Source organism: Cyanistes caeruleus, chromosome 15 (genome assembly GCF_971803275.1).
Source record: "Cyanistes caeruleus chromosome 15, bCyaCae1.hap1.1, whole genome shotgun sequence".
NCBI lineage: Eukaryota > Metazoa > Chordata > Aves > Passeriformes > Paridae > Cyanistes > Cyanistes caeruleus.
The window spans coordinates 8,987,451-9,001,537 of record NC_141715.1 but is presented as its reverse complement, the minus strand read 5'-3'; the positions used below and the strand labels follow the sequence as shown (position 1 = coordinate 9,001,537).

The 14,087-nt window shown below is 44.2% G+C and overlaps 1 long non-coding RNA gene across 1 annotated transcript; it reads left to right on the top strand.

Annotated features, from left to right (window-relative positions):
- The first annotated feature begins 847 nt into the window (after positions 1-847).
- On the top strand, positions 848-3,240 carry LOC147650360 (uncharacterized). The gene is made up of 4 exons (XR_015276636.1): positions 848-994; positions 1,406-1,531; positions 1,963-2,224; positions 2,693-3,240. It is a non-coding gene; the product is annotated as an uncharacterized LOC147650360 (long non-coding RNA).
- Positions 3,241-14,087: the final 10,847 nt, after the last annotated feature.

Sequence of the window (14,087 nt, the reverse complement as noted above, 5' to 3'; positions counted from 1 at the left end):
TCATCAAGACTGTCTCTTTTTATTTACAACATAATTTATTTTTTAAAGTATGGAAATACATGACTTATTGAGGCAATTCTCATGCTTTCTTCTATGTTTATAAACTGAAAATGCATTATTATAAGGACAGATATTGGGAGAGCAGCTTTGTGCAAGGGCCAATAGTGATAGGACAAGGTGGAAAGATTTTAACTAAAAAAGGAGTGATTTAGGTTAGAAGTTAGGAAAAAGTTCTGTACTCAGAGGGTGGTGAGGCCCCAGCAGAGACTGCCCAGAGAATCTGTGACTGCCTTATCCCTGGGAGTGTTCCGAGCCAGTTTGGATGGGGCTTGGAGCAACCTGGGATAGTGGAAGGTGTCTCTGCCCATGGCAGGGGGTTGGAACGAGATGAGATTTAAGGTTCCTGAAAACCAAAACCACTCTGTGATTCTGTGATTATGTTGCAATAAAATGGAATGTTACTTATCACTGTCTTTGCAATAATTAGCATGAAAATGAAAAACCCCACGTTAGTCTGAAGCTATTTCTATGAGAATTTGTCCTTTTAATGTGTCACTTTGGCTGCTGGTCACATGGTTGGAAGCCCATCAAACATTCTCTCCTACACTGGAGAAGGAGGAGGTGAAGGAAGGTGATGTCTGGTTTATCAGGGCATGTCTCAGCAGCTCATTACCTCACTGGCAGAGATAAAAGCAACTGATGCTTCTTTAGAAAGTAGTTAGCCCATCTGCCAGCATCCCAGAAAAGCCAGGATGTCCACAAGACTGTACTGGGGAGGAGGAAAGGGACAGCTCTGCCAGCAGGGCACTGGGGTGGGTGGGGTGTTCCCCCTCTGTGATGCTCCCCTGGAACCCCATCACCATGGCAGCCAGCGATGCAGGATGGTGATTCTTTCCCCTTCCAGGATTCTTCTTGAGTACATGGTAACTATAAAAACATCCTTTGTCTCACCCTGGTGAGACAACCAGGTGATTGGCAGTACATTACCCAATAGGTAGGTTCAGGCCCATTTGAATAAGATATTTGTAAGGTATCCTTAAAGTGCAAAAACCCCTGGAGACAGTCAATGTGGATGGGGAAATAACACCAGAGTAGCAAATAGCCAAGAAGCAGATAAACTTTGTAGTGCAAAATTATTTGTGTGTGCTTACCTGTAACAGCAAGATGACCTTTTTTCCCCAGTAAAATATTGTCTTATATAGCAATGATCTGTTAAATTAGCTTTCCAAATAAAGACAGAGATAGAATAATTGATTTGGAACTTCAAATTCTTTTAAAGATATGAATTGCATATGCCCATTTTGGTTGTACAGAAAACTCCAAAAGAATATCTCTGGAGGAGAGAAGGATTCTACAATATTTTTTTTCAGGCTTTACACAAATTTCAATGTTTTTCCATTTTCAGAATGCTCAAAATCACTGCTGATCTGCAAAGATTTTCAGGAGACCATAAATCACCCTAAATAGCCCAAGGCTGTGGGAGTTCTTTTCTTTGGCTTGGAATCTTCCAAGGCAGCTCATGAAATCTGATGTAAGTTTAACCTCAAACGAGGTAAAAACACTCTCTGCCATACAGTGCTGAACAGTAACCTGTGAAAAATCAGGCAGTGAGACTGGAGGATGCTTTTTGTTATTGCTGTTCTTAATCAATAAGGAGAAAACACCTAATCATGTATTTTTCCTGTGTTTACTAAAGACTGCTTGAGAGTATAGGAACTTGGTATTTAAATGTAATTGAAAACCCTACATAAGGAAATATTTCAAGCCTCAAGAAGAAAGAGCTGAAAGACAATGTGAAATCCTTATGATCCTCATTCTTTAACTGGCCTGATTCTCTCTCAGCAGTGGCTGAGGTGCCATGGCCAGGGAGTAGAGCAGGACAGATCAACACTGGGGACTGACTTTGCTTGTGGCCCTTGCCCATAATTTTATCATGATTGATCAAATACAAATTTATTTCAGGATGTGGAGACAGAACAACACCACAGCCCCATCATTCTGCCCAGGAGGCTTGGGAAACATCCCGCTGACCAGAGACAGTCTTGAAGAGCTGAATCCCAACCTCCTGCTTTGCAATGAGCAGCCTGGCCCAGATTCCCATCTGCTGGACCTCGAGTACCTGCCCTACTACAGAACATCCCATATCTGCCCAGCATCTCACATCTTCACTGAAAGAGAAAAAAGCTCCAGTGAAGGCAAGGCTAACACTAAGCAGGATGAGAAAGTGAGTTATTCAGCCACTCCACAGGATATATTCCACACTGTGGGACATCTGAAGAGCTTCTTGGCCAACCACTTGCTTACAGATTATATATATGGTTAAATTGGGTTAAATACGTGCAAATCAGATTCAGGTGAACTCACCTTGAATGTTTCTAAAAGGGCTAAGGGCTGGGAAGGGAAGAAGAGAGGCAGGCCCATCTCACATCAAACTGTTACTCAGAATTAGGCCCTTGAAATGCTGACTTGTGCTCTGAAAACACAATGCAGGAGCAGAGCTATCTGCAAGGATGAGATACCTGGGGCAGACCTTGCAAGGTCCCCTGACAAGACCCCTGTGCTGCCCTGTGGGGCACTGCTGGCTCTGGGGGGACCTGTCCCACTGCTGTGGGGGCCTGCTGTGCTCCCAGGGCCTGCGTTGCTCCCGACGTCCCATCACCCGACACCTTGCTCCTGCTCGTGTTCTTTTCAGACCATCCTGCCAAGTTTGGGGCTGAGCAAGAGGACAATTTCTGCTATGAGCAAGGAGGAGCCCCTCGCCCAGGAGCTGCTGGGATCCAGCAGCTCTGCACTCTGCCTGCCCACGGCCTCCTGTCCCAGCGGGCTCCCGCGCCTCAACCAGCCCCCGTCCTGCACAGGCTACTTCCCTTACTACAGGACAGAGGGAGGGATTTGCAGTGGCCCACTCCAAAGAAAAGGGTCCTTCACTAGGATAGAAGATCTGGAGACCAAAGATGGAGGACAAAGGGGAGGATGGAGTATTTGGAATCTCCATGGCAGCTGCCTGGTGTCCTGAGAAGAGCGAAGGGAGTTTGTGAGTGCAGATGTGAAGTAGAAACTCTTGAAACCTATGGCAACATGAAAAATCTGCATGAATTTGAATGAAATGAAAATATTCCTTCTCTCCAAAAAAAAAAAAAAACCCCAAAGTGATATCCCAGACTGTATAATGTAAGCAGAAAGAAGCAGAGCAGGAGTTTGGGAAATCCAATAAAATTTCTCTGGATGTGAGGAAGAGAACTGTGCTTCTCTGTAGTTTATCCCAAAGGTGAGATGCTCACTCAAGAGATGTGCAGCTATGGGAAATGACCAATGGGAAAAAAAAAAAAAAAAGAATTATTTATATCTAAGTTGCTTGGAGGAATTAAAAAAGAGACATAATTTCCAGTTGGGATTGGGAAATACATTTCCTTTCCCCCTCACTACAATCCTTCCATTGTATTACTGGCATCTGTTAGATGTGTGCACAACAGCCATACACAGGAGGAAAAGAAAACCATTTTTATTTAAATTCTTTGTCAATATGATTTTTTGAACACATTTCCATTATGTCTGTCTTCATTTCACTTGCACAGTCAGTAATGAAAATACTCTTGATTACTTTAATATGTGCAACTAGGAGCTTCTATAAACATCAGTTTTGATGCTGGAAAACTGGAAACAGCATCCAGGAACATTTTGGCAACGGTGAATCTTGATTTACACCAGATGCGGATCTAACCAAAAAAGGTCAGCTCAGTATTTTCTTTGCAGTTGTGAAATCTTGCAACATCCTCTCCTTACTGCCAACTATGTCACCTCCTCGAGACACCACACCAGTTGATGAAACATGGCCCTTTCCCATCCCTGCACTGTGCACAGACAATTTCTGTTCAAAATAGATGAGTTTATTCCAACAAGTTAGTAAATAATGATTACACACTGGTGTGACAGTGTACTGACAAGCTGTGTCTAAAGGTATCAATGTTACCTATTTTAAGGATCAAGGAAGAAAAACACATCACATTTCACTATTTCACATCTCCATAGATAGACCAGTTTTCCCTGTGGTAAGTGTGACACTGAGACCAGGAATCCTACAGCCATACAAGGTACATGATGGTTTTAATAATAATTTCTGCTTACACTGCACTTCAGTGGTTTTTGATCAGTTGGGAAGGGATTTTGGTTAGATTCAGGAAATCAGCAGAGCTCCCAGACAGGAGCTTTGATTTCTGTCTTTTTTCTAGTCACTGCTCAGGATGAAGTGGTGCCTCACCCCCAGGATTTAAAAAATGGTAAAGAACCTGGGGTCAGCCAGACTGGTGAAAATTCATCCCAATGTCCTCACACAGCTGCTCCAGCTGGAATCAGGAATGCAGCTAGAGCACCAACCATGCCTTCTGCATCCCTGCATTCCCAGTACTGCATCCCTGTATTCCTCAGTACCTTCCTGCCACCTTCCTGCTGAAAAACAAGATAAATCAGATTCCAGATGAACTAAGTCAGACTGTATGAAACAGCTTCTGGTTTTAAGCACAAAGAAGGCTGACATGTTGGGTACGTTGAAAGAAAGCCATGCAAAATAGAGTGAGATTATCCAGCTCAAGGGATCAGGCAGAGGAGGGAAGGAATTCTGTCTGAAAAGCAGGTGTGGATTGTTCTGAGAATATTAAATTCAGCATTTCCATAAATTTGGCATATTAAAATACATTGAATGATGTAGTATCAAATCCACAAATCTGCCTGATTTTTGCTAGATAGACATTAACTGCTTTCTAATGGCTGTATTTAATTTATGGGAACAGTGAACACCAGAAAGCAAGGATCTGGGAGATGAGAATATTACAAGCTTTATGCTCATGGATCAGAGAAGCCTAATTTTAATCAAAAGCTGGCAAATATATAATATCATATCATCATATCATATCATATCATATCATATCATATCATATCTCATATTGTATCATATATTGTATCAGTCATATCATATGCTGCCATCTTGAAATCAGAGCTGAGCAAAACTCATGATTCTAATGTATTTTCCATACAGCCTTGCTCAGAGGTAAAAAGGAAAGGATGGAGGACAGTGTTGGAAGCTTTGTGTTTCTTTCTAAGGTTTATGCTACTTTATTACTTTTCCACATAGTTAACATCCTGTACACAGGCAGAAAATGATTTTTCTCAAGCTGTTCCACGGATCAGATTCCTGCCTTAGTGAGGACATCATGTGCCTTCACCCCAAGAGTGGTACTAGGCACACAGTTTGGTTCCTCCTTGTGTACTGATAATGTATTTCCTTTCATCTCTCTACTTGAAAAATTCATAATTACTGCCCTAAACCTTCAGTTCTTCAACACCAGCAGTCCTCTGGAGTTTGAAATACAATCTGCAATTACTTTGATGCATGCTGTGCAGTCCTCATTGATCTCGTTTAAGCTTTTAATCTCGTGAATTCACAAAGTTAATTCATAAAACAAACCAAACAAACCATGGCAAAGTATGTCCTTTAATAACAAAAGTGGTGATGATCATAGATGTCTTTGGGGATTTCTGATAATGCAGGTTCTTCTTTCTCAACAGTTGATGTCAGATTTCATTTTGAAAGGGGGGACAAAGCTCTAGCGACAATATTTGTTAGTGTGTGTACCTCTTGGGAAAAACCTACTTCAAAGTTAATGAAAGGACTCACAGAGACATGGCAGGGCATGGAATTTGTCTCTGAAGTCAGGTACAAGAGAGTTGTTTTAGCAAAACACTGCAGGCCTTAAGATCTAGACCCAAAGATGAATTAAATCAATGAGAGAACTCCATCAGCCTCAACAAGGTGAGGTTGGGCCTCCAGTCTCCCCATGTGGAAGAGAACAGCACATTCCTTATATAAATGTGAACCCAAATAAACACAGAAAGTTAGCTCCCCAAAATTTAAATGTATTGGTGTGCACCCTGCCCCAAGGACTGATGTTAGAGGGCTCTCCTTTCTCTCCCAAATCTGGATTGTATCAATGTATCCAACTAAATAATTTTATTTTGAACTCTGCTAGAAGGGAAGCTTTTGGCAAGTAGCATTTATCACAGAAGAGCAGAACTCAGCATGAAACAAAGACACTTAAATAGGTCCCTGCCCAGCAACATGATGGGAAGGAATGGAAGTGAGTCATTAATAGGAAACAACTTGGCTTCCTTTCAGGACTGTATTTATGGTGAGTGACTAGAGAATACCTTGAATATACACCTCCATGCAAATACCAGAACGTGCACATTACTGGGTAAGCCCAGGGATGGGGAACAACACAGCTCTCTGCTGGGACAGCCTAATCCAGGACTGGGTGTTTTGCCAATGCAGTTTAGGAACCACGTCAGAGAGGAGGAGCTGTGTTCTGCAGAGCTGGGGTGGGTTGAAGGCAGTGCCTGAGGGCTGTGCTGAATGCAGAGCAGCAGCAGGAACACGTGGAAATACAAAGGAATGAAGAAGCAAGGTCTGGTTATCCACAGGGAAGCTGATGCAACAGGAGGGGAAGCAGCTGTGCTTCTGTCACACCTGGACCCTGGAATGGGTTCCATTAGTCTGTCCTGACACACAGACATGTTCCTGTATCTACCTAGAGCTATATCCTAAATCTCACAAGATCGAACGTGTCTGGACCCAAGTGAGGTACCTGCCCAAATATACCTGTTCCCCAAAATATGAAAAGATGGGCTGGGGTGAAGGCACAGGCTGGCCCAGTCTGCAACCCTTTCTCAGTTAATGGTGCAAGTGGGAAGGGATGGTGAAAAAGCAAAGAGCCTGCTGACCTACATAATCCCCCGTAAATCTATCTGTCCCTACCCCAGTGCTACCAGTTCCCATTAACTCCTCCCAGGCTCCTGGGGGCACTTTTGCCTTTCCCAGGAACATAACTTGATGGGATTTGCAGGTGTGGGCAAACCAGAAATGCCAGCACCTGATCCATTGTGTACTCCTTGACTTCTGCAGCAATCATTAGAGTTTCACATGTGGAAAAATGCATGTGCTGTGTATTTTAGTTTGCAGCCTTTTGTCAAGGCTGGTGTCCTTGGGCTGATTTCTGCTACTGGTAAATATAAATGGGGAAATGCATCCCCAAGGACAGCTGAACATCAGGATCACCTGAGCCGTGGACTCCTCCAAACTCATGTCTGGAAATAGATCCCCTGTGCAGGGGAATGGCTGTGCTCTGCTTTTCTGAGCACCTACCTCTGTGCATGAGGATGAACTTCTGTACTGGGAGGGTGACTGAGCACTGGGACAGAGAGGCTTTGGAGCCCCCTTCCCTGGAGATATCCAAAGCCACCTGGACACAGTATTCCTGAGTAATGTGGTCATGGGGATCCTGCTTGAGCGGGGAGGTTGGACTAGGTGAGTTCCAGTGGACTCTTGCAGTGTGAGCCATTCCCTGACTCCTGTGCATCATGCATGGGGCACAGCCACCTGCCTGGCCATAGCCTGCAGTCCAGGGGGAGACTGGACCTTCTCATGATTCTAGCTGGGAAAAAATAATGCCAAAGCCTAGAGGTGGTACAGAGATGCTTCTGTTGCAATTACACCAAAGAGTAAGCACACCCCATGGTGGCTTGTACTGAGCAAAATTATGAAAGGCAAAAAATTGAAAATTCTTGCAAGAAACTGGCAATGCAAGCAATGCAAAGGGACCATGGTGGAGAATGAGGAGTTAAGCTTGCCTGGCTGACCAGAGCTGTGAAAATAGACACCAACCTGCCTGGGAGGAGGCAGTAAACTCTTTCCCACTCCAAAGCTCTGCAATGGCTGAGACATCAAAACCCCAACACAATATAAACCTAACAATAGGGTCTGACAGCTGCACAGTGTTTGAACAACGCCTCAAATGGGGAAGCTTGTGAAATTCTCTATATCCCACCGGAGCATGGGAGCTGCAGCTTTTCCTGATTTCTCTGGCTGTATTTTCCCTTAAACCAGAGATTGTGCCCCTGGTCCCACCACATCCTTTCAGGGACCCAGTTCACACCCACAGCCACCAAACTTTGGATTTACTCCCTGAACACATTTCCTCTGGCAGCAGAGTGCTGATCCCTTCCTTTGAAGAGCTCATTCTCTTAGGCATCCTCATGAATGGTGCTCTGGGTAAACGTGAGGGGGTCTCACTCCAAGCAGCTGCCCCGTTAGCACCTGATGATGGCTAATAATAATGATAAATGAATCTTAATCTTCCTGCCACAATTCTCTTTCATTAATATTTATATCTGGCAGATGTACCCCCAAGGGATAACTTGAGCTGCTAAGTATTAGTCTGCTATGTACAGCTGGTATTTTCTCCAGAAACTCTGAGGACATTATTTGAAAGAGCATAATATGTGCAATTTCATTTTTGATTGTTAATGCTGTCATGTGTCAGCATAGAGAAGAATGTTTATTTTAGGCCTCCTCATCTAATGAAGTAAAAAAACTCCCTTAGATCCCAACATTTCATGCAAAAAGGGATCTGGTGTAAAGGAGTGATTACACACCTAAACAACTGGCATTATCACAGAGGTCAAGCTCGGCTATGGATACACCACTAGGCCTCCTAATTACAACAGGGTGTAATTGAAGGCATCTTTAGCTCTCAGTGATTTAAACGTGTGCCATTTTCCAGTTAGATGTATGTGTTCAGCTGCTAAAAAAAAGGCTTGTGAAGGCATTTTTGGAAGCATAAACATTCAATTAAATTATTTATTTGAGTCCTCATAATTGGGCTGAAGTCTGTTTATAACTAATTGATGACACAACATAATTAGCCAAATGATTAACTGGTAATTACTCCATGAAAACACATTAATCATTGTGTTTCTTAAATCAAGATCCTCTCTCTACACCATTGCAAACCATTTGGCTCTGGTCTGTGACTGTCTTGATTTATTTCTAGATATCTATCTATGTCCTGGCTATGAAATTTGGAGGAATCTCCTCCCGGCTCTCAGCAATGCACTGACAGCTGTAGCAACAGGCAGCATCAAAAACATTTTCCATTCTTTCAGTATTTTATTACCCTCCCCAGACATGCCTGAACCGTGGCTGGCTGGATATCGCTTCTTTGATGGTGCTCTCACTTGAAAGTAGAAAGGAAAATCTTGCAATTATGTTGATATGAATACTAAGAAAATGAGCAGATGAGGATGTGAAATACAGTCAGCCTTTGTGTCTGAAACACTCCTCACCCTGCAGGGGCTTCAGCCTTATGGTTTCCAAAATGAATTGTTAAACCATGCTGGCACAGGGAAAGCACCAACAGGTTGTATATAAAAACAAAGCTGCTTGCACAGTTGTGAGTTTTCTCCAGAACTGCTGGGAATGCTCTAGCCTTTGGGAAATGTGGCTCACCACGGCCAGCACAGGGAAGGACAACTGAGCTCACCCATCTGAGGGGTCAGGGGACAGCAATGGGCACGGAAGGAGCTTCACAGTCGAAACAGCCTCAAAACAGAGTCACAGACCAATTTAGGTCAGCAAAGCCCTCTGAGATCATCAAGTCCAACCATTAATCCAGCACTGCCAAGTCCCCCACTAGCCCACGTCTCTAAGTGCCACATCCCTGTCTTCTAATCCCTGCAGGGATGATGACTCCATCACTTCCTAGGAAGCCTATTCCAATACTTGACAACCCTTCTGGTGAAGAAATTTTCCTTAACAGTCAACCTAAACCTCCCCTGTGCAACCTGAGGCTGTTTCCTCTTCTCCTAGATTACAGAAATGGAAAAATAAATCTTCTAGTGGCTGATAAACACTTTTATCTTTGCTTGTTCTCAGAAGGAGAAGGAAAATCTGAAATGCTTTAAGAGAAAGTAGACTGGCAGAAAGGGGAGGTGAGCTCTCAGGGAATGTGCTGGTCATCTGGAGGAGAAAAGAGACCACACATCAGCAAGGAGCACAAAAATCCTGAAACTCACCTAAATTGAAAGTTGTTCAGAATTTCCTTTGGAAAGGTTTCAAGGGGCATGCTTAAACAAGCAGGGCAGGTAGATGTGGTATAAAACCACCCATGGGAGATGGTTGGGTCTCCTGACTCGAGTGTGATGGAGATGTATCCTACTGGTCCCACACCGAGCTGGCAGCCCTTGCAGAGCACTGTGTTGATTTCAGCTGATTTCTTCCAGGATTAACCACAAAGGTCCCTGCTGTCTGATGGGCCATTTGCCAAATAGTCCCTGAGTAACCAAAATCAGATCTACCTGAAGCCTCTTGAAAACAAGTCAGATTTCCAGTCTCAGTTTGTTCCAGCTTTTGAGAAACTGTGGAGCGAAGCTGATTTCTGTAGCAGCCAGAAACTGGGTATGGTGGTGACTCTGGGTGGTGACTCCATGACAGCACTCCACAAAGTAATTTTTATTTAAAAGGAAACTGACATTGCTAGGTGGCACAGAAGACATCAGCTTCTTCATGCTCTAGGTATGATTCATAGCAGTTTTAGTATTTTAACAGGGTAAGTAGCTTCAGTGACGTGCTGGAAATGAGGGTTGAGCCTGTTTTTCAGCTCGGGTGCCCTAGGGACCCTGTGCTGACTGCCAGATTGCTTCCTGGATGAGAGCATAACTCAGCCATCAAACATTTTTTTACCCCTTGCATTCAGCTTTATGTACCCAAAGCTGCTCCTAATGGGGTGCAGATGTTTCTCAGACTGAGTTGTCACACAGAATGGGCAGGGGAAGGAACTACTGAAAACTTCAGCAGAAGCGAAGGGAAATCATGGCACTCGTGAATCACTAGTAATGAAAGAGTTGGGCAGAAAAAACATAAACAATCTTTTTTGTTTTTTCACCAATCATTGCTGCTGTCCCATGAGGGAAAGATGGGAGAGGGGCATGGACAATTGGAACTCTGAAAGTTAAAACATGAGAACTCACAGAAGGAAAAAATAAAGGACGCTGTGAGTCTGTGTTGGGGTGAGCTGCAGTGAGAGCAGCAGCTCGGGCAGCTCCATCCTGGCCCCAGCACTGCTAATTGCATTAATTGCACTAACTGAGAGACTTTGGGGATAGCAGCAAACAGCCTCAGCACTACCTGCCTGTACCCTCTGGGCTCCCTGGGATCTGCTGATGAGGAACAGGATACCTGAGAAGGGACAGGGATGAAGCTGCAGCACATCCAGGCGTGATGTCTACAGCTTTGAGATTTGGGTCACACCAACCAAAGAAAACTCCATGCAGCAGCAAGCAGCTGTGGGATAATAAAACAAGCTGAAAGTTTCTGCTTGTCCTCATGTACAGCAGGTCTGGGCAAGTTTTATTTATATGACTTTTCCCACTGAGCAGCAGCAGCAATGGATGGAACGGAATGATCTTGGGATAATTTGAGAACAAGTTTTCTGACACTTCTTCTAAGTCCCTCACTGAGAACATTTTTCTCCCTTCTGTCTTTTTTTTCTGTATTTTTACAAGCAAAATGGTTTGAGAGGCAGGGCTGATGGGCTGGATACCACATGCCCTGTTGAGGGGGATGCTGAGGCTGGAAACAGGAGCTTTCTGCTTCCTCCCTGCACAGTCCCAGCTGCCCTTGGGAGGACCCTCAGTCTCTGCCTATTCCTCACCACAAGCTCACACAGCAGTAGTAACAAAAATTCAATCAGCTTTGGATTGACTCCTCTGACATTACTCCTGATAGTGATAGGCAGAAAGCTGGAAAAATGATGGTGAAACTATTATTAAAAAAGAAAAAAAATCACAAATAAAAATGAACCCAGAAAACCTGACCAGGTAAAAAATATTCCACCTGTGAAAATGTGACAGCCACAACTCAAAAGGTCACTGTTACCCCTGGCCCATTCAGACCACTCTGTTGGCTGCATCTGTTAGCTGGCACCAGTGTGTACCCTCTGAATGAAAATAATTGCATAGGTGATGAGCCAAATGCTGAAAATCACGGTCTTCAAGGTGGTCTGGAGGAGTGGGAGAGCTGCAGCTGCCTTTGCTAGGACAGGCAGGATTAGAGGAAAGCCAGTAGCAGCCAGGAGCAAAACCATGGCAAAGATTTTAAGGGAAGAAAACAGCTTTCTAAACCATTGGGTAGTTGATGATGAGGAAGGCAAATGCATTTAATGCTGGAATGAAATGGATTTAAAAGCCATCATGAAAAAATGATCTCAGCTGCTAAGCCTGTAAAAGCTCCTCAGGATGTCCCATGGTTGGAGAGGGCTCGTGGTCCCCACCATCATCTGCCACCTGCATCTGTGTCCTCATCCCTGCCCCATCCTGGTGTCCCCTGCAAGCACACAGTGAAACCTGTGACATGCTCCTCTGAAACGGGGAAAATCAAAAGAAAGTGCAGAAAGCAGCATTTGGTAGTAGGAGCACAGCCTGGCTTTATCATTTTTTAGGACAAGAAGCTGCCTTTGAAAACAGAAGATGAAGTTTTGAATCATACCAAAGGAGTGAATTACTGACTCCTGACACGTGATGCTGCAGGAGAGCTCCAGCTCTCAGCCCCGAGGGCAGGACTGACAGCCTAGCTGTGCCTGGACCATTCCTCAGGAACAAATGGCACATTTTCAGGCTGGTAAAACAAATAACAGCTCGTGCCAAATGCTGGGAAGAGACAAAGACCCTTAAGACTGTGATAAAAGACTATTTTTATACTTCATCAGTGCAGGGTGGACAAGTTGTGGTTTCCTCATCATCAGATTAAAAAGAAATAGGGGTATAAATCCTTCCCCCACAGCAAGGAAAACACAGCTTGTGCAAAGCTCACTGATCCTTCCTGCCCTGCCCCAGGTGATTAGCCTGTTCTCACTGAACCCCCTTTTCTGGCTTTTCCCCCCACAAACACACCAGTGTGGGGACACCCAGGGTGTGCTGAGACCCAGCAAGAGCTGCAAGATCCTGCCATGCCATGGATCCAAGCACTGTTTTATCCAAGGTACCAAATCAAGGCCCCTGGCTGGGAGGTGCTTTTCTCTCTCATATTCAATGGAAGTGTTCAGCTCTGTGCAGAGCCTGAGCTGACATCCCAACAGGAAAATCCTTTAACATTCCCCTGAATGCCAGCAGTCTGTCCTGCTGTGCAGGGTCCATCTCAGCACTGGTGTGTGCAGGTGAACAGCACCCTCTGCAGCCACCCCAGCTGCCAGAGCTGGGAAAAACATTTTAATCCATCTTCCTCCGTAAATGGAGACCACGAATTCTCGTTAAATTAAGATAAACTTGCAGTTGTGATACCGGCTTAATGCAAAGCCCATCAGATAGATTTGCTAAAGTAAGCAAAGTCAGCTACAGCAATGGATGCTTTAAAGATCTGGGCAAACTCTAATATTTGTAATTTATTGTCATAGTGCCTGCTTGGACACAAATGATAAAATGATTCCAGTTAACCACAAGCAAAATGATATTTTGCAGGATATGGGGAATATGTTTTCCAAAACAAAGAATAAAATTTCTCCATGTGCTGCAATTTAGCAGTCAAGCAATTTTATATGGTTTTATGGAGCTGGAAATATCTTTAGCGGCTAAACAGTGTCTCTCCCGGCTAAATCAATAATTTCTCTTCCTCGGTGCCTCAGGAGGGCTGTGAGTGTTTCTCACAGAGACAGATGTACGGAGGAAGGGGTAAAGCAGAGGTCTGGAGGGAAGGCAGTTGGGGAAACTGCACCAAAAACACTGTCAGGAGTTATTTCTGGGATGGGGAGTTTATCCCATTTCCTTTTGGTGGCACTGTCGGCCCAAATATTATCAAACATCAGGTCCAGGTCCTTGGGGGTCTGGCGTTCTCAAGGTACCAAAATCTGACTCTTGATGATATGGGAAGTACATTGCAGCAATTAATTTCTGTTGCTTTCATAGATTTGGAGGAAAAGTGTTGATATATGCAACAAGGTAATTACTCAGCGTTGCATCTGTGACAAATATCCAGGATGGACCTGAAGATTTTGTGCTAAGTTCCTTCTGGTAGTGGTCACACTGATGGCTTCTCTGGGATGACAGCAAGGATGCACAGGAATGAGCCACTGGCAAAATAATACATTTTGCAGAATGAACATTTCTTTGAACTTTGGACAGACACCACAAGAGCACAACTCAGACCAGATCTGGGCTCTGATCCACAGACTTCCAGAGTGAAAAGCTCTGGAATTTGCAGGCAAGGA